Source organism: Hydra vulgaris, chromosome 03 (assembly GCF_038396675.1).
Source record: "Hydra vulgaris chromosome 03, alternate assembly HydraT2T_AEP".
In the NCBI taxonomy this organism is placed as follows: Eukaryota; Metazoa; Cnidaria; class Hydrozoa; order Anthoathecata; family Hydridae; genus Hydra; species Hydra vulgaris.
In genome coordinates this window covers 37,224,102-37,251,767 of record NC_088922.1, presented here as the reverse complement: position 1 = coordinate 37,251,767, position 27,666 = coordinate 37,224,102, and the positions used below count along the sequence as shown (strand labels likewise).

At 28.2% G+C, this 27,666-nt stretch overlaps 1 protein-coding gene and 1 long non-coding RNA gene across 2 annotated transcripts in view; both read right to left on the bottom strand.

The window, feature by feature from the left end:
• The window catches only part of LOC136078126 (uncharacterized), a 134,106-nt gene that overhangs the window by 13,691 nt on the left and 92,749 nt on the right, over positions 1-27,666 (bottom strand). The window lies entirely within an intron of this gene.
• Positions 16,543-20,372, bottom strand: LOC136078125 (uncharacterized). Its single transcript, XR_010637552.1, has 3 exons — positions 20,349-20,372; positions 20,067-20,187; positions 16,543-16,953 (listed from the first exon to the last, which is right to left on the bottom strand). It is a non-coding gene; the product is annotated as an uncharacterized LOC136078125 (long non-coding RNA).

Genomic DNA, 27,666 nt, shown 5'->3' with positions numbered 1-27,666 from the left:
TGTCTTCAAAATGTGGTTAACTTAAATATAATAATACCTTAAATAATTTTACTAATAAAGCTCTTAAAGCGGTTGATGACTTGTTTAGAAATATTGTAAAAAATTTTACAATATTTTTTTAAAAACTTTTTTTATTTTAATTTGCAAAAATTATAACTACTTTTTATAACATTTTAAATTAATAAACATTTATTTTAAATAACAATAAAAGTAGATACATATTACATATCAAATGGCTCATCTTTTAAGGAAAAAAAATCATAATGAGTCCAGAGATTCAGTTTGTTTTCGTTACTGTAACAAAACAGACAACTACTCTCTTCGCAGTATGCCATCATTGGTGACACTAGTTCGAGACTATGTACACGAAGTATTCAGTTTTGATATAAATGCATTTTCTACTGGACTTTGTTGCTGTTGCAAAAATGCTCTCTATGCCAAATAGGTAATTATATTTTATAAATATTTTATTATATTTATTAAATTTTTTCTAAAATATTTCACTAATAGTACAAATAATCTTGTTCACAGCAAGGAAAGCGTGTAAAAATGAAAGAAGAGGTTCGGAAAAGTGGAAGAGAGTTACTTATAAAGGTAGGAAGAATTGCTCCAACTGAGGATCAATGCTTATTAGGGTGTCTCAAAAAAAATTTTTTTCGAATATCAAAATGTGGAAAAGCTCAATCGTTATCGTTATGTATTTGTAGCATATAGTGAAAATTTCAGCCGTTCAAATCAACTCTAAGGTAAAGAAGGTGGTTTAGTCAATTTCTTAGAATCATAGAACATTATATTGTAAATTTATTATTTTGTAATAACTTTTTTTTATGTTAGGAGAATTTAGGAAACACATTAATTATTTTTTATTTTTTAATTATTTTTTATTTTTATTATTTTATTAGTTATTTACACATTTTTATTTATAATACATGACAAAAATTATTAAAAAATAAAAATAATATAATTAATAATTTATTATTAATAATATTATTTTTTATTTTTTAAATTAATAAAGACGTTAAAATGAAAAATAAAAACGGTTTGTTTGCTAATTCTTCTAACATAAAAATTGCGCGCGTGCATATGAAAGTTTTACATAATTAGTAAGTTTTCATTTCATTTCAAATAATTTGTTAAGTGTAGATAATTATAGTAAAAAACAACACATGTATGCTATGCATGAAACGCTTTTTTTTTGCTTGGCAAAAAAAGTATTTTTTAATAGTATTATTTGCTGTTACGAAACAAACTTCTGTACTGTAAGCTATATTTTATACTATAAATTTATAAAAAAGAAATGGTCAGAAGGTTTTACTGGCTCAACATTAGAAAAGAAACTAGGTAACGTCTAAAAAATTTCTGAATTTTATCTGTTTGTTTTTACTTAACCATTTGGCATTTTCTTAGCACTACCAAGAAATATCGAACTGTAAAGTTGGATGTGCCCTTGCTTCTGGAAAAAGTTATCTGAAATGCAGCAAGTTAGCTGAAGGAATGTGTGAAGAGAATTGGCGACAGACAATCAGAGGTGTTTGCAAAGCTGGATTCGACAACAATTTCATACTCACAGAGCAGCAAATTTGAAACAAATTTACCAACAAGATCAATGAGTACCAATCTCTAAAAAGACTCGAGACTTCTAAGTCTACCAGAAGGAAGCTCTGCAAGAAAGTAAACAACTTTCTAAATGAAAGCAACTTTTCATTCCCAATTCATAAGGCCAACATCTTAACTTGATAAAGAGTGATCCATTAAGAAACAGAGAGGCTCATAAAGAGGACATTGGATTTTTCTAAAGCACTGTCTCAAAGGACGCATGGTCGAGATGGCGGGTATTAATAACACATTTCAAAAAAATGCTTGTTTGGCTGTGGAGAAATAAGAATAATGGAAGAAAAAAATGCGCTCACAAGATGAAAAGCTCAGAAATCAAGAACAAAAGAATAAAAGGAAGGTAGAAGAAATAGAACAAAGAGAGTTTGAAGTTTCCTGGTACACAGACAGTGATAGCCTTCCAGACTCTGACGAAGCTTTTATGCCTCCTACAAAAACCCAAAAGATTTCAGGGGAAGTAAAAGCTAGTTTTCAGCTAAATATGGACGAGCTCCTAAACAATTGGATTCCAATCATGACAAGATATGGTATTGGTGTTCAACCAGGAACCTGTTTATTGCACTTCAAAGAAACACTTTCCAAAGAGGAGACTACAAGTATCTTTGCCAGCTGCTGGCTTACTTCCTGGGTGCGGGTCTATCTTAATTTCTTCTTTAGGCAGCCGGGAACTCACCATGAGGCCAGGTTTATGAGTGACTATCTTTACTTTCTTGTTCTGCAGATGACTCAGAACTAACATCCGAATGATTCAAAAACAGTAGAGCCTGCTACTCTCAAGAACATAAACACTGCTACAAATTATATTGTGTTTTTCCATGGTCTATTCTTTCTGAAGATTCCTATGGCAACTCAAGCTCCTTCAAATGACCTAAGAGCTTTTAAGCTTACCAACTTCAAATGTCAGATGATTACAAAGCCTATGCAGAGATTGGGAAAGTTCTCAACAAAAGCCTTCTACGGCACACTTGGTATCTAGCTCCCCAGCTTGTAGTTTTGTCTCTTGCTGACAGGGATCTAGATACAGACGTTAAGAACAACATCCTTAGCAAATTGTTGTCTTTTGCCGTTCCAGAATAAAAATATATGGTGCTTGAGAAACCTGGAATCCAGTGTCGTTGTTCCAATGTCATCTCTTGATGATTTTGTCACTGAGCAAAGTTATCTTCTCTTTTTCTCCTAGAAATCACGAAGAACGTGACATAAAGCTATCCAAAACTTTATTGGAAGGACACATAACGAGGATAGACTTCAGGATACTCTACAGGTAATTACTAAACATTACTATACAGACATGTAGTGTGTAAATTGTTAGGGGAGGGGTCGTGTTTGTAAAATTAGGCATTTTAGAATAGCAAACACATATCATGCTCATTTTTAATAACAAAAAAGGAAGTCAATTGCATTTAACAATTTACACCTAACAACCACATACCCCACCCAATGTACGCGCATTCTACACAATAATGTCTGCGAAACGTTTTAAATTATCTTCATATCATTTTATTTAATAAAATAAACTATTAATATCAAATACAAGGAATTTTCATTGGATTATTTAATTATTTTACAAAATAACCTGCCTTTTTTAATTTTTTTGTTATTTTCTAGGTTGTCCACAAAAACAGACAGCAAGTATCCAAGAAAATTACAAAGAAGAACCTGCGGAACATCTAACAAATACTGTCATCACGTTTTTGTTGCTTTTCAACTCAATTTAGAATTATTATCTGAAATAAAATTGTCACACAAAATCTGTATCTTCCTTATTCTATTAGATATGTTTTAAATCGAAACCAGTGTTTTGTGAGTGTTTTAAATTTAAAACTATCTATATTCGGAACTTTAAAATATAATATTCAGGAAAAATTATATTATATAGAAATTGTCTAAAACCACCTTCTTTACCTTAGAGTTGATTAGGAAGGCTGAAATTTTCACTATAAGCTAATAATACATAATGATAACGATTGAACTTTTGATTTTAAAAAAAAAAAATTTTTGAGACACCCTAATGCTTATGTCCAATTTGTTGTATGGTATCAGACAAGCGCAACCACAAGATTTTTAACTTAAGAGATTATATCATTGAAAATCAAAAGTCAAATAAAAATCTCTGCATTGAAAGATTAAACTCATTTTGCACAGATTGTTTTCAACTAGTTGGAAAGGGCATTAGGCACCCATGCACAAGAACATCAGCTGTTCAAAATGATAAGAATCTTATTCTTTCCAAGGATGAAAAGATGTCAGAGCAAATAACCTTAACTATTTTAACGTTTCTAGTTAAGAATGAAAATTCGTTGCAATTATCCACTGGTAGATTTTTATTTATTTTCTCATTTATTTATAATGACTTTCTGCAATATTTTATTCTAATTTTAGGAGGTTCACTTCTACCTGCAGTACTAAAACCAAAGCTCAAAAAAAATAAAGCAGTCTCTACTGATACAATATTTGATATCAAAAAAAATCCGCCTGAAAATGTTGTTCGTGATATTCTTAGAGATTTACGAAAAGATCTTGGTCGTTTAGGTGTCTAAATATTTTATAACATAATATAACCGGCTGTAAATTTTTTTTTTTTTCAAAAAAGCTATAATATTTAATATATCACATTGTTTACAGTATGGCATTTCACAATTAGGTGTTGAAAAGAATTCAATTGCTACGGTTATGAAGTGGTCTCATGCTCTAGAGAAAAGTTGTTTTTTTAAATGGAAAGGAAGATGAACTTGAAAACTCGTGTTGAAAGATGTTGTATACATAGAAGATCTCACCAGTCTTGTTCAAGAAATTTGCCCTCTACGTGGATTATATCTTATGAAAGCCATAGTTAGAGTTGGAATTGACGGAGGAGGACAGGTTTCACTGAAGGTTTAGTAACTTAACCTACTTTATATTACTCAAAAAAAAAAAATATATAGAATTACTATTCAATTGTGATTAATTTTCAGATTATAATGAATATTTTCGATGAAACAAAGTTAATGGAGCAAAGTAGAAACGAGAAAAACTTAGGAGTGAACAAGGTGATAATTCTGGCTTTGGCACGTAACGTCAAGGAGAATAACTATAATCTTGGATGCTTACTAAGTTAATTAATCTAAATCAGCTCAAATTTTTTGTCACTTCTGACCTAAAGCTCATAAATGTTCTTCTTGTCGTATATTCTAGTTTAATAGTATGTCAACCTGAGTCTGTAATGAAGCGAAATTTTAATAAAATTTTAAAACTAGTAATCATTTTATATATTTAAAAAAAAATGGTTGATCTCTTTACTGATAAAAATCTTACTAAAAAACCTGTCAAATCAGTAAGAGATTCTGCTTAATCTAATTAATTTTTACTATTAATTTATAATACTAGCTATTAAAACATTAAATCTCAGAATAATAAAATAGTTTATTATAAAGCCATGGTAGAAAACATGCTTGCTGTTACTGTACTGGTACAATAAGCTCACCAGGTGACTTGAGAACTTTGCCTCCTTAAGTTCAGATTACTATCTTTACCAAGATGCAAGATATCCTTATAAGACTATGCAACTATTCAGTAATGTTATTAACCCATGTTTGCTTGAAGAAGATCCTAGAAAATTTATTCTTGATACCATCCCTCCTCCGGAACTTCACATGTATGAGCATGTTGTTACAAAAATTGTTGACATTCTTTTAGTTAATGAGGGCCTGAAATCCTTTTTGGACAAAAATACTGTAATGGGGCATGGTTATAGCGGTGGCGGATTGGATGGATCCAACTGTGGTAAAGTTATAAGATGAAATGATGCTGGTAACACCAATTCGGTTACACCCCTGCGTTGAAACCCTGCAGAAGTTTAGAAAAGGTAACAATTATATATATATATATATATATATATATATATATATATATATATATATATATATATATATATATATATATATTTGTAAATTATGTTAGTGTATTACAAATAGAGTGCTCAATGTACTTAAAGAACAGAGCAATAATAAATTAAATTAATAAATTAATAAAAAACACTAATATAACATTTTTCTTCAACTTTAAGTTTCACCATTGCTGAATCATCAGGAAGAGTTACTAAATCTCAAAAAAAAATTCAATTTATAGAAAAAAATATTTTACAGGAAGTTATAAATTATTATAACTAAAAATAAAAACAAATAAAAATTTTTAATTACTATATTTTTTTGGTTCACGGGAAGTTACAGAAAGTAATTATTAAATAAATTTCTTTGGAATGGGGATAATTTAATTTGGTCATTTGCTTTAATAATTTTTTAAGAGGTATTTATTTTCATGTCTCCATTTAGAAATTAATTCAGATTTTTTATTTAATAAATTTTCCTGATTTAAATGAGTATTTTTTCAAATTTTTCTTGCAAACATAGCATACATTTTTTGGAAATGTTATTATAGGCAGGGGCAGATTTTAGAATAGTCTATTGTGTCAAAAGTTTTTAACAAGTCAATGAAAACATCAAGTGTAAGTTTTAGATTTTTGAAAGATTCGTTAATACAATGTGTTAATTGAAGAATAGCATGTTTGGTTGAATTATTGTTTTTTTTATACCGAACTGATTTTCATAAAGGATTTTCATTGGCGTTTAGGTATGTGTACACTCTGCAGAGTGTAATGTATAACAACTGTTATACATTATTCTTTCTAATATTTTTTAAAAAACTGGAAGAACAGAAATAGGTCTGTAATTTGTTTTATTGGTCAGATCTCCTGTCTTAAAAATAGGAATTACTTTTGCTATTTTCAGAGAGTCTAGGGAAAGAACCTTGTTTAATGGATGATTTTAAGATTTTGTAAAGAATATCTTTCATGACGTCATAAGAGTCTTTCCATTATCATTATCACAATATTTCCATTTATATCGTCAGGTCTTTGTTTTTAAAGATCAAAAAGCTGTATCAAATTCCTCAAACGTTAGGCTTGTAAATTGTACAAAGTTTGATGTTTGAAGTTCATCTGTTAATTTATAATTTGTTAAAGGGATTTGATGAAATGATGTTTGATAAATTTGCTCCTATAGTGAAAAAAAAATTTCTTAAATTCAGTCATAATTTTATTAGTATCATTAATTATTTTATTCCGACTTTTATTGCAAGTGGAAGAGAAGAAGTTGAAATTACTTTTTGCTTTCCTATAATTTCTTTCATTAATTCCCAGTCCACAGCTTTATTCTACGGGTTTTAGGTTGAGTTTCAAAAGACATGAGATTTTTCTTCAGATTCTATTAATATGTATATGTACGAGCTGGAATGTGTTTAAAAGAAAATCGAAAGCGTTCTTTCTTAGTCCAAAATTGATATTTTCCGAAACCCAGAAATTAGTGCCTAAAAAACAATATCATTTGAATTATTTTAGCTATCTCTCATTAAAAGAATCATGGAAACCCTCATGACCATCAATTATCTTTGTCTTCAAAATGGGGTTAATTTAATATATAATAATACCTTTAATGATTTGATGACTTTATGGCTTACGTGCAACTAGAATTAGTATTTTTGGGTCCGTTATATACATTAGAGGTTTCAAAGCAAAATAAAATAAAATCAAAAACTTTTCTTTTTTTTAACTAAACAATAAGATCATATATACTATATAAATAAGTTAAAAAGTTTGAACTTAATTAATTTAAATTCTCATAGAGCTGTAGGTGGAAGCAACTTTTCTAAGCTTCAATCCATGGTTTTTGTTAGTCTCTGCGACAGCATAGCGCTTCAATATTTTTGTTAAATTTTTATGTACAGCCTCGGATGTTTGCTCTGAAAAAAGTCCAAGAGCTTTATGACTCCTATTGAGAAAATCTACAAAGTGGTATTTAATAATATGGAACTTCCAACCAAGTGACCTTTTTTGAAATTTGACGTTCCATGAAGAAAGATCAAAATTGTCCAGCCCAGATAAGCAGTAAAACGTTTACTATCAACATCATATCCAGGATCTACTGTATAATTATTATAGTTATATGGCGTCCAAGGTTGTATAACAGAGTTGGGGGTTACCAGGAGAGTTGAGTACGTCATATATGCGTACTCTTGATTCCCACCAGTCTCAATGAAGTTTCATGTAAGCATAAACAAACATCTTCACCAATGTTAATCCGTCACAATGGTTGAAATGTCTAAGTACAAATAGAGGAAGTGGGGGCATAACTGAATATGGAGGCACAACCGTTTTTAACATTTCCCTTAGAAAAATGTTATCTAGTATGGCAAAAAACATACCACGCGTTAGTAAACTGTTTCGTTCATTTTGCTTATGTCAAAAAAAGTGCCTGTTACGTTTTTGAGAAGTTTTGCATAATAATGTTTATTTTGATAAAAAATATTATATTTACATCATATTTTTCTAGACCTTTCTTTTTGAGGATTAAGCAATATTTGATTTTAGTGTTAAAGATATGTGTTATCAGCGTTATTTCATCAAGTGAAAACCATTTTTGATATCAACATAACTTAATAAGCAAGCTATGAAACTGTACTCTTTCTAAAAACTGTCTTCTGGGTCAGAACCGCGTAGACGAAAAGGAGGCACAACCGCATACTTTTAATATTTATCAAAGTTAGGTAGTTACGAATAACAATAATTAATATCGTAACACTAGAATGCGTTTGCGTAAAAACTTGAATAGAAATAGTTTTAATTTAATATGTTGGAACTTAGATTTCGTATTTTTTTATTTTTTTTTATAAATGAGTTTTTGAATAAAATATAAAGCTTAGAGTATATCGAATGAGAAAACTGTAAGTACAAATAATCCCTACACAGTATGCAAACGTGCAAAATCATCAAATAATCTGAGCTGTGACAATTGTAAAGAAAATGTACCAAGAAAAATGTTCCCCAAACGATTTTTGTGGGGGTGCGGTTGTGCCTCACAATGAGGGAAATACCGTTTTTTTCATTAATTTGATTTTCGTTTTACTTAAATTTAATATGTTGTTTTATTCGCTTCTTATAACTTTATTTATTGAAAGTTTTAACGTTATAATCTGCATAATATTTATATTTAAAACTATTTCTTTGATATCTGTTTTTCCATTTAGGTCAAAATTTAAATATTTACTGTATTAGGCATTCTGTATTTTTTAACAACTTAAAATTTAAGTAACATTTAAAATAAGACTATTCTCAGAGGCAGGTAACATTTTTGATGAAAAAAGTGCTAGTTTGTTGCCGAAAACTGGATAGCAACTCTTTTTGCCCCAAAATATTCCTAAACTTCTAGAAATCCTTACATAATTGATAACTGCAAACAAAATTACATTGTGTTAGTTAAGAAATTTGTATTTTTTACCTAGGTTTACCTATAATTCTTCATATAGTTCTATAATTCTTCATTTTCCTGTAGTATCAAAATTTTAAATTTACTTTACACAGCCTGTGTCACATGTCTTACATGTTAAACATTGTCCCGTATTTATATACCATAATATCAATTTTCCATTCAAAATGGCGTCTTTCAAAGTAGAAAGTATAAATGATCAAGACTGAGTTGAGATGCACAATGAAATGAAAATTTCTAAATATTAATCAATGGGAATTAAATTTATTCAAAATTTGAACAAATTGTTGGAAGTCGTCTGGTTTTAGTTGAATCGATTTTGATAGCTATTTAAAAGAAATTACGATTCTAATACTTTCCCAAGTAATCAGAAGTTATTTACCAAAAGATATACTGCCAGGGCCGTTTCCAACGGGGGTGTAGGGCGTGTCCCCTCCACCCCCAAAGCTGATATATTTGCATTTGAGTTGGCACATTTGCGGAATAAGTTCAGATATAACTTGATTGCATTCATTTTTTGCTTTGTTTTTATTTAAAGATTCAAAGATTATTATGCATCTGTAAACCTACATTTACAGATGCATAACAACAATTTTTCTTCATATTTTGCATTTCACAGGCTTCATTATAAATAAAATATCTTCAGTCAGATATTTCCTCTAAACACTGTCTAGAATTGGAACAGAGTTGATGCAAACTTACTAAAATAGCTCAAATTGTATGAAAACGTAAATAGTGACAGCATTATTTTTCTGTAATAGGTTTACGAGGTCAAAAATTAAAATGATACATTGATATCAGAAATAACAAGTCAGGTAAAAAATTTTATATAACTAGGCTCCATCAATGGATCCATTTCTGCCTTTTGTAGATCTGTTTTAATTCTTGTTTAATGGGTAAATGTTTAGATTCTTTCCTTGCATAGAACAAATCACACAATCAACTCCCTTGTTAAAAAAGTGAAAATAAAAATATATAATTTCAATATTTCATTGCCAATAGGATCCTTAAGGGAATCAAACATGAAATCAATTTAACATCATCTTTTTTGCTTTCCTTCTTGGCATGTGAAAATTTCTGCTCATCAACATAAATTGGAATTTTTTTTTACCTAAATTTTATATGTTTAAGTTAAAGTACACATAAAAAAAACAAATAGACATTTTTAAATTAATATCTTATACCTTTGTTTTTCTTCTTTCTCTTCTTTATATGTTAAGATCCTTAACCTTCTTTGACTTCAAGAGGGCCATCAAGAGCTATATTTGCAATAGAACCCTCATAGGCCTCCACCTCAGGATTTTGGAGCTCTGAGATCTATTCATCACCAGAGTCTACATCATCCAAACAGAAAAGGGATCCTTAATTATTTTCTTTTTTAACTCCATGTGTTTTAGTTTCAAACTAAATATAATGTAAACCAAATCATTGAGTTTTGCTTACTTCAAACAATTTTTTCTCTTTGTATACACCTGTTCATTAAAGTATTAAAGGTCAGTACCATAAAAATTAAAAACGTATTAAAACCAAAAAACTTTGTATTATTACTTGATTGAAGGATCTCCAATTCTGTTCACATCCAGATGCACTGCAGGTCAAGCTCAAAATTCTAATGGCAAAATTTGCTAATTCATGTGTTTGATCTCTAAAAGCTTGTGATCTCTAAAAATTGTGAAAACACACCTGGACTTCTCTTCTTTCTCGTGCTTACCACATTCCCCATCAAAACAAAATTTGTCCATTTCGAAAAGAATCGATCTTAAATCCACTTTTTTCCTTTCTTATGAACCATCAATCAATCGCTCCATTCAAGAATAAAATTGCAATTTAATATCAAGATGAGTAGATAATAAAGGTTCATATTGGAAACCAGGATTGAAAAAAATTTTGCAACATGCTAATGCGTGTGAAGCTGGCAATCCTATCAACTATCAACTGGTACTTTTAATTTTGAGCAATTTTTCTTTTGCAATGTCCATAGCTTTGTAAATAAATCTCATTTGTGGAATTGTCGGAATTCACCATTTGAAGAACTGTATCAAAGGTTTTATGTTGTGTTGAGCACATAAGCATTACTTGGCCAAAAAGACCTGCATTTTAGAACTAAGTTCCGCACATTTTTCCCCAATGATTGAGATGCACAAGCTTTTTCATTTTTTTGATTTAAAAAAATTCAAGACCATCCCTTGCTCCAAACAAGCTTTGCAAGGTAAGAAATTGGCAAATTGAGTAACAGCAGTTATCAATATTTGTTTGTTGTATAAAGAAATCCATTATAGAACTTGTTGTTGAACAGCATTTGAGCTTGTGGGTACTTTTTATAATTGTAGATCGCCTTCAGTAGCAAATGGCTCTGTCATTCCCATTCGACAAACCTCCTCCATTACTTTGAATGCCCTTTTTCTTCCCACGGTTTTTTTCAACATAAAAGATTTTATTTCTTTTTGAACCTCAATGGGAACTCCTAGAAAACCTGCAACTCTCTTATGTGTCTTTACAAGATACTCCTTTAGCCTTTTAATTCCACCAGTGATCCTCTTTTAATAAGAAATTGCACTCAACATATATATAAGTTTTGCCTTCCTGAGAGGAAGTTCAACACATTACTTCCAGCCAAGATCAGTTCTCCCACTCTTTTCCGACAGCTTTGCCATATCTTTTAAAGCTGCAAGCTTGTGAAATAGTCAAGAAAAAAATAATGAACGATCACAATGAGCTGCAACTTCATAATATTTAAGTTATTTCAAAACATATAAGTTAGTTATCAGTCCACCATTATAATTTTAATACATTCATTTTCTTAATAAAAGTAAGATAAAAAAGTAGCCTTCTGTTGAGTTCTCGATAACAGAAATATATCAACTAAACTGTATTTTATTTATTGTAATATATGTATTTTACAAAATATTATTTAAGTCTAAATATGCACTTTTCTAGATTAAAATCTCTTTCAAATTCTCTATTTAACTTTCTATTTTTCAATTTTTATAATCCCTTTTTAGGGTCCTTGTAAATAAGGCAACGCCTCAGCGCCTCACCAAACCAAAAGAAAACTCTAGATATTCCACGCTTATTTTCAACTTTATCAAAGTTTTGAAGCATCATTTGCATGTATTTTCTTGTAAAGTTATTTCACTCATTCTTAGTTTTATCTTGGAAAAAAATTAAAATTCTTGGTGCCATATTGGCTTTTATAAATTTAAAATTTGTTGTACTAATACTGCTTAAAACTATTGTTAATAAATATAGTTGGTATATATTGCCACCATTCACAAAATATTGATTCATAGTTTCTCCATTTCAACGCAGGTTAACCGTCGTTTGATAAAATTAAAAACCATTTCATTCAGTTTAAAATCATTAACTTTAATAAAACAAATTAATGATATTAAATTATTATGTAAAAGAATATCTTAAAGACTTTGTAGTTACAAAATTTCAATAGTTACGATTTCTTTATCTTCTTTATCTCGGGCAGGCATTTTTACAATTTTTGACAGCTCTATTTATACCACTTTTGCGAAATATCAATTTTTGTCTATGATTTTTTGATTTAAAAAAGATTTCTTTTCTAATTTTCCTTTTTGTTTCGCTGTAACCCTCGTTAATATAAATATTGCTACCTTTAAGACAAAAAACTTTATTAAAGATTTTTTTTTTTCCTTAAGTCATGTAGCTTTAATTAAATGGCTCGAGCACGCTCATTGTTAGCAAGCCCAACTATATGTGCACGTTCGCGCACGCTAATTGTTAGTAAGCTTAACTATATGCGCAAGTTCAGTTTTTATGTCCTATTTTATCCCGAGATTTTCGTTAAATTTTTTAACTTTTTCTTTCGTAAATTTCCGCTACTTTTTGTAACTAGTTTTTTTAAGACCGTTTATTTGTAAATTACTCTTTTGATTCCTATCGTCTATGTCAACGCGTATCAACTTAAACTCACTATTATCTGACAAGAATTTTTCTTATACTTTTTTAACATTATATAACTCATCACTTACTTGTTTTACTTTTTTTCTTGCATCTTTATTTTTTCAAATCACAGGTCGCAAACAAAATTCATATCTGTGTTTATTTCATGAATTTTATTACTTAAGCCGTTAGTATTTTGCTGCAGATAAATTTACTTAAATTTTAGACAAAATTTAATTTAATATAATAATAAACTTAAATTTTTAGATAAAAGTCTTTTTAAAAAAGACTTTTATCTAAAAATTTTCGTTTTTAAAAAAATGATATCATAGTTTTTCTTTGAACATTGAGAAGTTCCCTCGTCATTACAATGGATACACTTTAACTGATTTGCTCATTTTATTTTATTTAATTATTATTATTGTTATATAATAAATAAGATAAATTGGCAGGTTTACAACTTCTTAAATTAATCCATGCAAGAAAAACACGCTTGATCGTTTCAGAGTTTTGAGCATGAACGGCAATGAATCTGCAATGAATGGCATGAATGGCAATGAATCTTTAAACCGTGTGGAATTTTTCTATATAACCCTTCAATAAATCCGTCTCAAGCATACTTGCAAAACTATGTGTGTTCTTTTAGATTGGTTAGGTAACAAATGCATAACTCTTTGATCAAATAAAAGCAACTGATGATGCAATAACACTCGCGCAGATTAATACGATAACGGAAAAAATAAAAATAATTTTACCAAATATCAAACTGGGATAAATTGAGATTACTCTGACGCCTTCGCAATTACCATGTAATTACATTTTTGGATATGTAATTACATATCCGAAATGAAAGTTAGCATATTCAAAATGACAGCTAAACCAATAGCGATTGAAGAAATTACAGAACATAGCAGCGATGGTTAAGTTATGATGGAATAATAGCTACAAGTAATAACGTTCGTTTTGTGACAGCCAAACAGTTACTTAAGAGTATAAAGTTTCAATTGATTTTACAGTTTCAACACCATCAGCTTCTGTTTTTGTAAAACTAGTTTTCTTGCACTCAATTAAAAATTTATCTTACTACCAAAATAGAGATTATGAAACTTTGCTGTAGATTTTGTTACGAGCGAAAAAACTACATACGAGCTTATTTTTGATGAGTGCAATGTGTTTAAGTAATGCAATCGTTTTCTTGTGGTAGATATAAACGTTAAAAAAATCAATTACTAGTAAAACTATATTACATATTGTTTAACAGTCAATCGACTAATTTAATGAGTTAAAAAAATTAATTTAATTATAAGTAATTCAATTAGTTTCTAAATACTAAATCATAAAAGTGTTGGTAAAGATGCGTCTTTAATACTAGAATTAGGCTTATTTCGCATGTGTTTTTCTGAATTTGACCAGAGGTATTATGGTCGAATTTGATTCTTTTACCGTGTGTTATGCTTCTCGTACCATTTTTCTTCATAAAAAATTACTGAGTGTCCAGTATGCTGAAAAGTTATTCTTTCTAACGACCTAAAATTTTCATATAGCCTTTTTTGTTAACATTTATAGAAACAAAACTTAAAGATATCAATGGGATAGTGACTTCATCATAAACATATTTTCTGTCGCAAAATGTTTTTGAAAATTTTAAAACCGTGTTCGAAACGATTAGCGTTTATTAAAAGGGTGCATTTTAACCAAAATTAAATTATTTTTTAGGATTCGGATTCAATATTGAAAGAGGTACAATTGAACGAAGTTATGCAGAAAGCAGCCTGCTACAAAAAGACTAAGACTGAGATAAAGGCACTTTCGTCTAAATGTTGAATGATCGAATCTATACAAAACAAATATTTTGTGAGGCAATTACTATGCGAATTATAGTATGTAAGCCGCCTGAGCGGATTTAGTAGAGTATAGAATTGACCTTTCTCTGTCGGGTGACACCAATATCTTAATTTGGCGGAAATTGTGGACTCTGCATAACGTTCAATAACATTTCAGCATAATGTTCAGTTTAAACTGTTGCACAGTGATTTGTTGCACAGTGAAAACACTTAAAATTAGGCCCATCCATATAAATCTGAAGAGATCCAATGTATCATTATTCTAGGCTAATTCTATGTCTTCTTGAGTCATACTTACAATTCTAACGGGTGTAAAAAAATAAGTACTGAAATAATCAGTAACCGCTAATTTGCATTTGTGAAAATCCAAACAACTATCATGAAAATTTTGTAGTTCTAAACTTTATTTTTCTCCCTCTATACAAAACTTTTGATTTTCATTATATGAGTATAGAGAATAACTATTAATTTGAATAAAATATCTGAAATATGTTATGTTTCAATTTTAAAAAATTATAATTAACAGTGAAAACCGATTTTCAGAGAGCTAGGACTTTTTACCTTAGACTTTCTTCACTAAGTCAATTCTTTTTTTAAAGAGAGTTTGTATCATTCTATTAGAAACTAAAAAAGTTCGCTGCCCCATTTAGGAATAATGTAGTTATAAAAAGCTCATTTGTTAAAAAAAAAATTAGCAACGTAAATAACCTTTAATTTTCATGTTTTAAGAGTTTTTCCAGAACAAAACTTTTTAATAAAAATATATATATCATTACATCCCTTTTGGATGACTAAAAACGATGACTATATCACAATACAAATAGTTTATGTATAAACTCATCTATCAGATTGTTACGTACAAAGCTTTGAATTTAATTTTAGCTTTATTTTTATTTATGAATTTTTTGTCACGTGAAACTTAATGAAAAGTTGCAAATGAAGCTGATGAAAAAACTGCAGTCTTCTACTTGCTCCTATCATTATTTTAATTTTTATCTTATTTTTAAATATATACATATAAATATGCTTGTATTTATAAATAGATTAAAGTTAATTGTGTGTAAAATATAGTGACGATATAAATTGCAAAAAAATAAAAAAAAGCATTATATACAAAAATTATATTAACTTTTGCATGCATATATGTATAGTATATGCATGCATGCTAAAGTTAATATAATTTTTCTTTCATTTTGATATGAAATAGATGTAAAGTTATGAACTAAATGTAAAAAAAGATGTAAACTAAATATCAACTTTATCTAATTATTGAGGAAAGAATTTAAAATTTATTTTTTGAATACATTTCTTTTATAAACCCCCCCCCCGACCACCATTTTCTAAAAATTTATATTCTTCGTTCCTTCTCTACTTTTTTTATCATTATAGAGCAAATTTTCAGTAATTTTGAACAAATATTTTCAAAAATAATTAATTTCGGTCTAGAATTTTAAGATATTCCTGATCACTGTGCGTTGCCATGAATATACAGATTGTCAACTAATTTTGTTTACGATAACAAAATCGAGATGCACGTCTAGACAATAATACACAAGTTTCAAACGCATTATTCATATAGAAAGAAATAAAAGATTTAGCGGCAACTGAAAACTTGAACACAAAATTCGAACTTTTTTATTTAAACTGCTTGCTTAATACATATCTGTAATATTAAACTAAATTAATTAATGCAACTAAGCATCATCTAAGTACAAGTTTTCAATTATTGACATAAGTGCGAAGCAGTTTCAAAAACAGGTGAAATGCTCTTGTTTAATTCAAATAAACTCAAAGAATTGAAAAGTTAGTCTTATTCCGTTCTCTTCCATTGCTCACTCTAAACGAGTTGTCAACGTTTAGGGTCATAAAAAATGTTATAGTATACAACTTATAATATAAACTAGATAGTAAACAAAGTATATATTTTCATTTTTAAGTCTTCGCCGAAGCTATTGGGTTTTTTAAAACCAATATTACTGAGTCACCACGCAAAAACATCTTTGCTATGTATCTGTCTTTGTTGATTGGTTTAGCTTTCTTTCCTTTGCCGGTTTTAGGAATTTCATACCACATTTCTTTAACATTTTTCAAGAACCATGTTGCAATGCCTGTCAAATGCCTTGACCCTACCAAGTAGTTTCCTATTGTTTCTACAGTTGATAAGAACTTGAGTGTTGTTTTTTACAGAAGTCATAAGGACAGATAGAGGACCAGTTTTAAATTCTTCTTCTTCTCGCTGTTTTAACTCTTCAAATGTGAGTTCACTTTTCGGTTTGGCAAGAAGCCTAAAAAATATATGTATATTTATTGTTCCATAGATTACTAAAACATTATTTACTAATTTACAAAAACATCTTAACACCTAAAACAATTAATATTTTAATTTAATAAAATCAGCAACTTAATGCATTTATTCTCTTCAATTTTACCTAACATTTTTATTAAAATATAATTTTTAATATAGTGTAAAAAAAGTGAAAGATAAATACCATTTTAAGTAATATCTAATATTTGAGGATCGAAAAAAAATTCTTCAAGTATACTCACACTAATAACACATTATGAACATGTTGAACATTATATAAACAACACAATGTGACTGTTCAACAATATTTTAACCTTATTTTAACAGTCCTATTATGCTACTTTGTATACATATGTATGTTGGATTTATATAAATTACAATAATTACATAAAAATAAAGAAAAAAAACTCATACTAATTGTAGTTTTTATATTATAATCACATATATTGTGATATACATATTAAACAAAATTTTCAATCATTTAATTTATAGAAATTGTATTATTCAATCCCTGCTAAGCATTAATAAAGTGTTCATGTGATTTTTTTTACAAAAAAATATATACTTATTGAGAAAAAATTACTTTACAAAACTATTAAACATTTTTATTTTTTTGTTCATGTAAATTTACTTTTTAAAAAAACTTGTCTTCGTAAGCCAAACTATAGGTGTATGCAAATATATAAAAACCTTCCGGGAAAAGTGACCAGTGCGCACCTCTTCCGTTCAATCAAAAAATAATTTTTTAGTGTAAAATAAAGTGTAATGTTCTTGATAGAGAAATAAAATTAACTTAAATCTAAAAAAATTAAAGCCTATCTACATAACGGAGAATGAAATGATTGAAAAAAAACGGATTGACTAAAATAAGATATTATATTTTTATTAATAAATTTATAAAATACTTTTTAATAATTTAAATAAAACGTCTTTAATATTATTATAACAATTTGTAAAAGTAATTGTTACTTTTAGAAAACCTTTTCACATATTATCAAAACATTTAACTTGAAGTTATTTTAAAATATCAAATTTATCATAAAAAATACATACTTTAATATAAAACATTTTTAGATAATTTTAGTAAGGAGCCATTGTATTATTATATCACGTTTGAAAGTAAGTGGGTTTCTTGAAAACATGACAAAACATGGTGGGTGGGTGAGTAGAAACAAAAGTGACATCATGCTAGTTGCATTTTATAATAGACCACCTAGACCAAAAGAACCAGTGACTGCAATAAATTTTATATGATAAATGATCATGCTTGAATTTTAATATTATGCGGATATGCAACAAAACTTATATTTTACTACGAATAAATTATTCAAGAATAATTATAGTAAAAAAACGTCATTCTATTATGGAAAGAATAATTTATTTTACTGAATTTTAGTTTAAGTTTGGTTTTCTTTATTTTCTCTAGTTAATTTCTAGTTATATGTTATTTTTATAACAAAAAAGAAACAGCAAATTAATAAAAATAGCAAAACGTAAAAATTTTAAAGTTAATAACAGATTAAAAAAAAAGCAAACTTTTTTTATTTACATTTACTATAAATTATGTTAAACAGATCCTAATGCAACTTTTATTAAGTTATTGTAATCGTAATTTTTATTATTTTAAAGGTATAAAAGAATGTGTAAAAGAATCAAAATTTTCTAGGAAAGTTTCATTTTTTTTTGTTTTCCTCGTGTAAACTAAAATAGCAAGGTTAAGATCAAAAGTTCATTCATTCAAAAATTAAAAAGATGGAAAGTTTTTACTTTTGTTCATTTATTATCAAAAGCAGTTTACTCTTAATTGCCAAAAAACAAAAGTTAAATATACTTGGAATGGATATTTTAAAATCGTTTTATCTTTAGAAAAAGCAAATTTTTTGTACATTCTGTTGTTATAAAATTTTGCTACAAGTTTTTAAAGTTAAATTTTAAAAAAACATTCATTTTATTAAAACTAACGTTCAATTAGTAACCACTAATTGAACATTGGTTTAAAAAAACCAATGTTTTTACAAAACTTACTTTTAAAAACTTGAAGGACATGTACGTCACATAATTATGTTAAAATGCAATTTCTTTTGAATTCATTTTATTGACCTGAAGAAAAAATAAGGTAGCTAAAATAAACTGAAAATTGTTTATATACTACTGCATTTAAAACCGAATTTTTTTTTTATTTTTAATAAAAAAAGCATAAGAAAAATTAAAAAATATTCTTTGGGAGCTTTTCTTGCGGCCCATACCGCTCCAGCGGTACTAAAACAGGTCTAAGTTCGTTCCTGTTATATTATTAAATCTTAATCGGACCTTGTATAATTCTTTTTCTATCAAACTCCAAATATGTTTTATAGGACTTAAACATGGTGATTGAGGTGGACAGGGGAATGAATCTATCTTGTTTCTTTTATCCATGCTTTCACTGTACAAGCTGTGTGTCAAGACGTCATTTGTAGAAACTCCCACTAATTGTTAGCATCTTTATATAGGTGTAGTTTATTTGGATTGTAAAAATGTTACACACCTACTCTGTTGAAACTAAAGCAGCCTATGTTACTGACACTCTTGTTGTCATGGTAAAATCTTGTAATAGTGATTAGTATACTTTTTAGATTTTATCTTTTTAATAAGAACTTTTTCTATTTATTTCTTTAAAGTTACTTTTATTACTGAAAATAACTTCCTTCCACTTTTTTAAAGTTCACCTAATTCTAAAACAAATAAAGTTAAAGGTTTTTAATTTTATATGAACATTTGTAGAACATTTCTGACACAATTCACTGAAATTTTTAATCTAGTAGCTATTTCTGTTACTGGTCATAGAGCTATCCATCATACTTAATATTTTCCACTTTGTTGCTTTGCTTATTGGTTTTTGTCCTATTTCTGTGTTATCTTAACTTTTAGATTTTATCAAAATATTTGATAAGGCTTTAAAATATGACTAGTCATCAGAAGCAAACTAACCCAACCTTTTGTTAAAAACTACCATTATTATATAAATTAAAAAATATTAACACACACATAACGAACCCAATATGGCTGATATAAATAAATTTTTTTATGCTTTTTTTAGAAGAAAAAAAAACTTACTATACTTTTCATTATCTACCATTGTTTCCTGATGGTCAAGATGAATTACAAACAACTTTTTTGCACAAAACTTTCATTTTCCCTTTAACACAATTTTTCATATTTGAATTAAACCCAATAACTACCTGAAAACAAGAAAAACAATTTTCAAATTTTAGCGGGATAAAACAATGTTTGTGTTTTTTTTTTAATTTTTTACAGTTATTGAGTTTAATTTGAATGTGAAAAATATTGGAAACGTGTTTAAGCTGAAAATAATAGGAAAGAAATAATAAAAAAGACTTAAAATATTTATAAATTAAAACAATGCATAGCAGGGATGTGAAGTCTCAATAGGATTCCGGCTTTAAATCTTTATTTACTCCTGGTTTTTGGTGTCCAGGAGCTCCAAAAATGTTGGGCGAGTTATAATCTACAATAAGAAAAAAATTCATGAAATGATTTGAACTAGTAAGTGACTGGGGTCCCTGCTAAACCTTAACCTCAAACATAAAGATGGTTTGAGGAGCCATCTCCAAAACGTGCTGAGTCACAAAAAAAAATTGAGTTAGCTCTATTTCCACATTCTATATACTGAAGTATCATCTATTTAAATATTAGACAAATTACAGGTTTGAACATAAATGGCGCACAAATTTTTTATTTTTTTACAACTTGATTATGCTTGTTTAGATGTTTTAAACATTTCAGAAATGCGCTAAAAAAGGAAACACTAAGCTAAACTCAAACTAGGAAGAAAACTTAAAAAAATAAAGAAAGAAAAAAGAAAATAGTTCCTTAAAATTTGAAAGTTTATAAGGACTTAAATAAAACTCAAAGCGAATATTACTTTTTGTTATGTTTTTAATTGTGTTTAAAATTTATTTAAAAACTGATCTTTTAAAACGTTTCCAAGTTTTGAAACGCTTTTGCAAATTACTTCTAATGATTGTTTGATAAATGTTTATTAAATTCCAAAACTTATTAAAATTATTAATTTAAATAATTAAAAAATTTTATATAGAATATTTTAAATTGCATAAACATTTTTCCCCCCAAAAAAGTTGCAAACTTATTCATAACTTGAAGTAACTAAAAAAAAAGATTTTAAAAGATTTTTTAGAAAGACATGGAAAAATAGTTTCAAATATTTAAACTTATCATTAAAAATACAAGCCTACCTAAAAAAATTAAAATATAACACAGGTTAATTAACACAAAATGCATTTATTTCAGGCAATCATTATAATTACTTTTTTATTTTATTTAAAGTCTTCACGTAAAAATTAAAAACTTTAGAAAAGATCAACAACCTAAAGTTATTCATAACATGACAAGTTTTTAATTGCATTTAAATTAAAACATCAAACTATAAGCATGGTCAGTTACAGCGTGCTCATACACCTTTTCTGAATTGCCTGAATTAAAGAAATTTTGGTCCTAAAAACAGACAAAGAAAATTTCTGTGGATGCACAACTAAAAATATTATTTCTCATTGTTTTCTCATAACCAGTTTACTTAGTGTGTTTTGCAAATGGGCTCCTTGTTTTACAGTGAAACATTTATCACAATTGAGTTGATTAATACAAATTATTGAAATTAAATTAAAATTATTGAAAATAAATTTGGTTTTGTCTAGACACCATTTTGTTCCAATAAAGGCAACTGGTTTCTGAAATTAGAACACTCTGGTTTCTTAACGGGACAGCTTTCTTTTTTTAAAAACATACGCAGTAAAATCAACACAAATAAATTCAAAATTATTTTCATTGCTACAACCAAATTTAAAATTGTACAAAAGCTTTAACTATTTTGACATTCTTTTATTTTATTAACAATAAATCACTAAACAAAGTATTATATTCGAGGTTTATGATAGTATTTATTACTAAATGCTTCTGACTTATTTTGATTTCGACTGATTAGTACTAAATGCTACTGACTTATTTTGATTTCAACTGATTTCGACTGATAATAAATCAAAATAAATTTTTAACTGATACTTATAATATATTCTTATTTTATACACTTTTTTTTCCTAAAAAGTTCTAATCAGAATAAGCATATCGAATATTCATGATATGCAATATAATTTCTGCAGTAATTTATAAAATAAGTTACGTCATTACTCGCATTTTAAATCCATTTGTATTAAACATGAAAAAATGAAGGGGCTATTCCAATTTTAAAAACTCTCGTATTTATATCGTTTATCATATTTGCCAATACAGAAGATGATAATCAGATCAATGTGTGTTGTGACTCTAACAAGATAGATAAGAAGTCATGATCTTAAACAGATTAGGAATAGTAAATGTATCAAACAAAGATATGTTGAGAATAAGGATGCAAATAATTTGGGTGCCAGCATTTCGAGAGATAGCAACTTTAAGAGAAAAAGGTAAATGTAGGAGTATGATAATTAAGAAAAGAAAATGCTTAAGATCCAACACCACTTATCTTTTATCAAATTCAGTCAAATATCACTCCAGTTGCTTACTACTTGGAATCTATTGCTTTTAAACCTGGAGTCCTAGAGTCCTTGCCTCTTTATTCATAAGGACTCAGGGTTCTAAATTTGATTGTTTCTTTAACCTAAAAGTCTTATTTTTTCCCCCAAAAGTTGTCCATAACCTTCTCTACATCACATCATTGTATATTTATAATATATTTCTTACTTTACACACATGTTTGTATATCTTAACATGTTAATTGCTTTCATCTACATATAGTATTAAATGTAATAAATTTTATTCTGTAAAAAATAAACTTTTTATTTACAAATAGTTTTTGATAACTCATATAGGACATACAAACAAAATAACTATCAATAAATTATAGAAAATAAGAAACATTAGTGCCAGATATTTTTATAACACTTAACATGCATTGAATAAAATTTGTATTTTGTCATAATAAAACATTTAAAATGCATTGATGAAATTCGTTTTTTTGTTATAATTAAACACCTGTGTCAAGTAAGCTTATATATTCATTTTGATTATTATAGCAAAGTTATACATTTAATGTTAACTGCTTATTGTTATTTCTTTTTTATAGTTAACTTATAAAATTTAAAAATTTAAATACAACAAATAATAAATTTATAAAATTAATTTCAAGGAATAATTAAATAAGTAAACAATTTATTTTTAAATTTAGAATTAGACATATACAAATGGTCTCTAGTAAAAATCTGCTATAAATCAATTTGTTGTGTTGACTCACTACTCATTATTTGGTGGGGGTTCAAGACTGACATATAGTGGGACAGAAAATCTAATAAAGAACTCTTGAAAATTTTGTAAATATCATAGTTAATAAATAATGGGATTTTAATTTATAATTTAAAATGAAAGATATTAATATCTTGTAGAATGTTATCAAGTTGACTAGGTTTGAAATACTTGAAATTTATTTTATTATTAAAAAGAAAAAACTCTAACCATTATTTTTAAACAGTTATCTACTAAGAGATGAGTCACAAAAAAAATACTTACGACAGTATGATGAAAACGATTTAGCAGGATATAAAACTTTTAAAACTATCAAAGTTGAGCTATGGCATAAAATTAGATGCAATTGATATAATGAAAGCGCTCAAAAATTGATCATTGTGACTTGTTTAACCAGTTTTTACGGATAAAAAGACCCTTAAAACTTGTGATCAGCCTATTTATGAAAGCAAATCCGGATTCTAAATCCCGAAGTATTATTATAATATTTATGGCAATTATGAAAATTAGGTTTTTAAATAACTATTTCCAGAGTCTTGATTGTCAACTAGTTATGGAAATTCAGGTTCCGGATCAAAATAGAGAGGTCTCGGATTCGAAGATTAGATTCTAATGCCTTGTTAAACCATAGTCATAAGAAATAGATAGTCTGGCCACTTGCGGTATTCCTTTGATCAACTCTTTGTTAGCAATTTTTTAGTGTCCAGTCCGCCGCAGAGTGCACAAAATTTATTTTCATCGATTGTTTTTCTACGATCTGCTTGTTTAAATTGCATCTTCTTCATTCAATTCTTTAAATGCCTGGTGCTAATTGTTCTATTTATGGATGCAGTACTTCTAGGAGGCATAAGGGAGTTTCAATATTTAAAATTCCTGCATCTAACGATAGTTTTAATACTTCTTGGAGGAAAAATCTAATAGCCATTATTCTTAAAGATCGTATTCAAGATATGAATTTGAAGGCTCAAATAGAAAGTAAGAATCTGTTTATTTGTGAAAAGCATTATCTTCCAGAAATGATACTTCATAACGATGAGAAAGTCACTAAAACCTGGATCATTACCGACTATTTGTCGGCGCTACTGTACAGTTCTTCCCCCCCTTTTTTTTTATTGCTGATTATGAAAGAGAATTTTATGCTGATTAAGAATCGTATAAAAACATAGGTCTGGAAATCAACAAAAAGTGCTCTAATTCGCTGTTAAAGTTTAAAAAATTACACTAAAAAACGCTAATATTCGCCATTTTTTAAAACGTTTTACATCAAAGTTTACATTTTGAAATCAATCGGTTAGAAAATCTTTTTTTAATTATGCAACCCGGTTTTTATTGTCGTCAAAATTAAATTATATTTAAATTAAATGTTTTTAATAATATATTTTATATATTTTTAATTAATTTTTTAAAAATTAATTTAAGATTTTGCTTTTTAAATGTACATAAATCGACTGACAAATAGGGATTGGCGCAATTAAATGTACATGCAACGACTGAAAAATAGGGATTGGCGCAATTGAATGTACATACATCGACTGACAAATAGGGATTGGCACAACTAAATGCACATATATCGACTGACAAATAGGGATTGGCGCGATTAAAAGTACATGATTTGAGACAGGGTTAGGGTTTGGGTCAGAGATAAACCAGAAAATGATGCGCTCAGCATTTTTTAATAGTTTTGCTTTACATTTTTGATAGAAACCAGGCTTTTTTAAATTTATCGTTGAAAAGAATTTTATTTATAACTGAGTATGAAAAAATAGGGGAAATTTAGCGTTTTTTAGTATAATTTTTTAAACTTCAACAGCAATTTAGAGCACTTTTTGTTGGTTTTCAGACCTATGTTTTTATACGATTCATAATCAGCATAAAATTCTCTATCATATTCTGCAATAAAAAAAAGGGGGGGGGAGAAACTGCAGTAGCGCCCTATTTGTCTACCAAAAAAAAGTTTTATATCATCAATACCTATACAAAGGGAATCTGCATCTTCAATCGTTGCTAAAAGAGATGCTTCTATGATTTCAAATAGTATTATTACTTTTAAACCCATATATAAATCATACGAAGAGTTCCTTAATCGTATTAGCAAGTTAAAGATTTGTGACTGGACAGTGAGTGTGAGTCCTGTTGTGGCAGAATTTAAACTTTATGACATAATCCACTTATGTCCTCTATATGAAATATATGTTGATGATAGTCTTGCTTTTACCATTCGTGTATATTCTTGGCTTATTCCAGATGATCATTTAATATATAGAAAATATAAAAGGTCAATGCAACATATTTCAGCTTCAAATCTTATTTCTGTTGTTACTTCATTTAGCCTGTGTTCTGGAATAACTGATATATTCACATTAAAGTCAAATCTGTATATTAAACATTGTATTTCAAAAAAGTTTGATTTATTTTCATCTAGGAATGAGTTTCCCTTAAATCAGACAGAGTATTTTCGATCTCAGTCATGTATTATGCTGATTGAGTTAGTGTTATGCTGTTCTCGATGCAAAAGCATTGAAAAAAAAGAAATCATAAGTTTAAAAAAAAATGTTGCCAATGCTTGTATCCCTGCTAAATTAAATGCACCAATTAAATTTACACCTCCAAATCGTCTGAAGCTTACATTACAGAGTGTTCGTCTGGAAAATAAAGAATTAAAAAAGGAATTAGCTTTGATGAAGCAGGAGATTGAAAATTCATCACTAGCTATAAGTAAAAGTATTGAAAGTGATTTAGTTCAAATAATAGCAGGAGCTGATAAAAGCAAGATTTCTTCATTTATGAGCCTGTTTTGGGAAGAGCAGCAAAAATATTTAAAAAGCTCAAAACAAGGGACTCGCTATCATCCAGCAATAATACGTTACTGTTTGGGATTAGCTGCAAAATCACCAGCTGCTTATGAAGCAGTACGATTAAATGAGAAAAATAATTCTGGTTTCTTAGTTTTACCAAGTCGTAGGCGATTGCGTGACTATAAAAATTATGTGAAGCTAAAGTTAGGATTTAATAAAAATATAATCAAAGAATTAAAAGATAAAGTCGAACATTTTTCAGCTCAAGAAAAGTTTATTGTCCTAGTTCTTGATGAAATGAAAATTCAAGAAAATCTTGTTTGGGACAAACATTCTGGAGAATTAATTGGTTATGTTGATTTAGGCGATCCTATTGTTAATTTTGCAACATTACAACAGGCAGACAAACTTGCTTCTCATGTATTAGTTTTCTTAATAAGAAGTATTGTAAATCCTTTCAAATACAGCTTTGCAAACTTTGCTACTATAAATATTACATCAGTGCAATTATTTTCTCTATTTGGGAAGACTGTTGGCATTTTAGAAATCTCAGTTGGTTTAAAAGTAGTAGCAGTTACTTGTGATGGAGCATCATCGAATTGAAAATTTTTTTAAATGCATTTTAATCTGACTGAGAAAGAAGATTATAATGGTGATGTTGTTGTGACTTACCGCACTGATAATTTATTTGCTGATGATGGCGATAAAAGGTTTATATATTTTATTTGTGATGTCCCTCATTTAATTAAAACAGTAAGGAACAGCCTTTCTCATTCTGGAGCTGGTAAAAGCAATCGTTACATGTGGAATCAGGGTCAACATGTTTTATGGTCTCATATAACTGATTTGTTTTATGAAGATTTAAAATGTCAATTGCATGCATGTCCAAAGCTAACCGTTGAGCACATCAAAATAACTCCATTTTCAGCTATGAATGTTCGTTTAGCTGCACAAGTTTTAAGTAATTCATGTAGTACTGCATTAGAAATCTATGCACCATCTGATACTGCTGGAACTGCACAGTTTTGCAAATATTTTAATGATTTTTTTGATTGCTTAAATGTTCGTAATACAAATGATTATATATTAAAACGCAACTCATTTTTGAAACCATTTTCTGATACTAATGATGTTCGATTTACATGGCTAAAAAAAAATTTTTAAAATACCTTTCTGATTGGCTTTTTTCTATTGAATCAAGACCCGGAAATTTTTCAAAAAGTGATAGAAGTAATATGTTTATTACTTGGCAAACCCATGATGGTATAAAGATCACAGTTAATTCTGTTATTGAACTTGTCAAATTTTTAATTAATAACAATGTAAGTTATGTATTAACTGAAAGGTTTTGTCAAGATCCTTTAGAAAATTACTTTAGACAGCAACGGTCAATTGGTAGAAGAAAAGATAATCCTTCCTTGTTTGATTTTGGATTCAATGATAATACTATTCGAAATCAACATATATTTCACCCAATTGCAGGTAACTGTCTGAATGAATCAAACAAAATGTCAATGGAGGAGAGTATGACACGTATACCACGCAGAAAATGGACTTACTCTGAAAAATCTGTTGATAAAAAAAGTTAA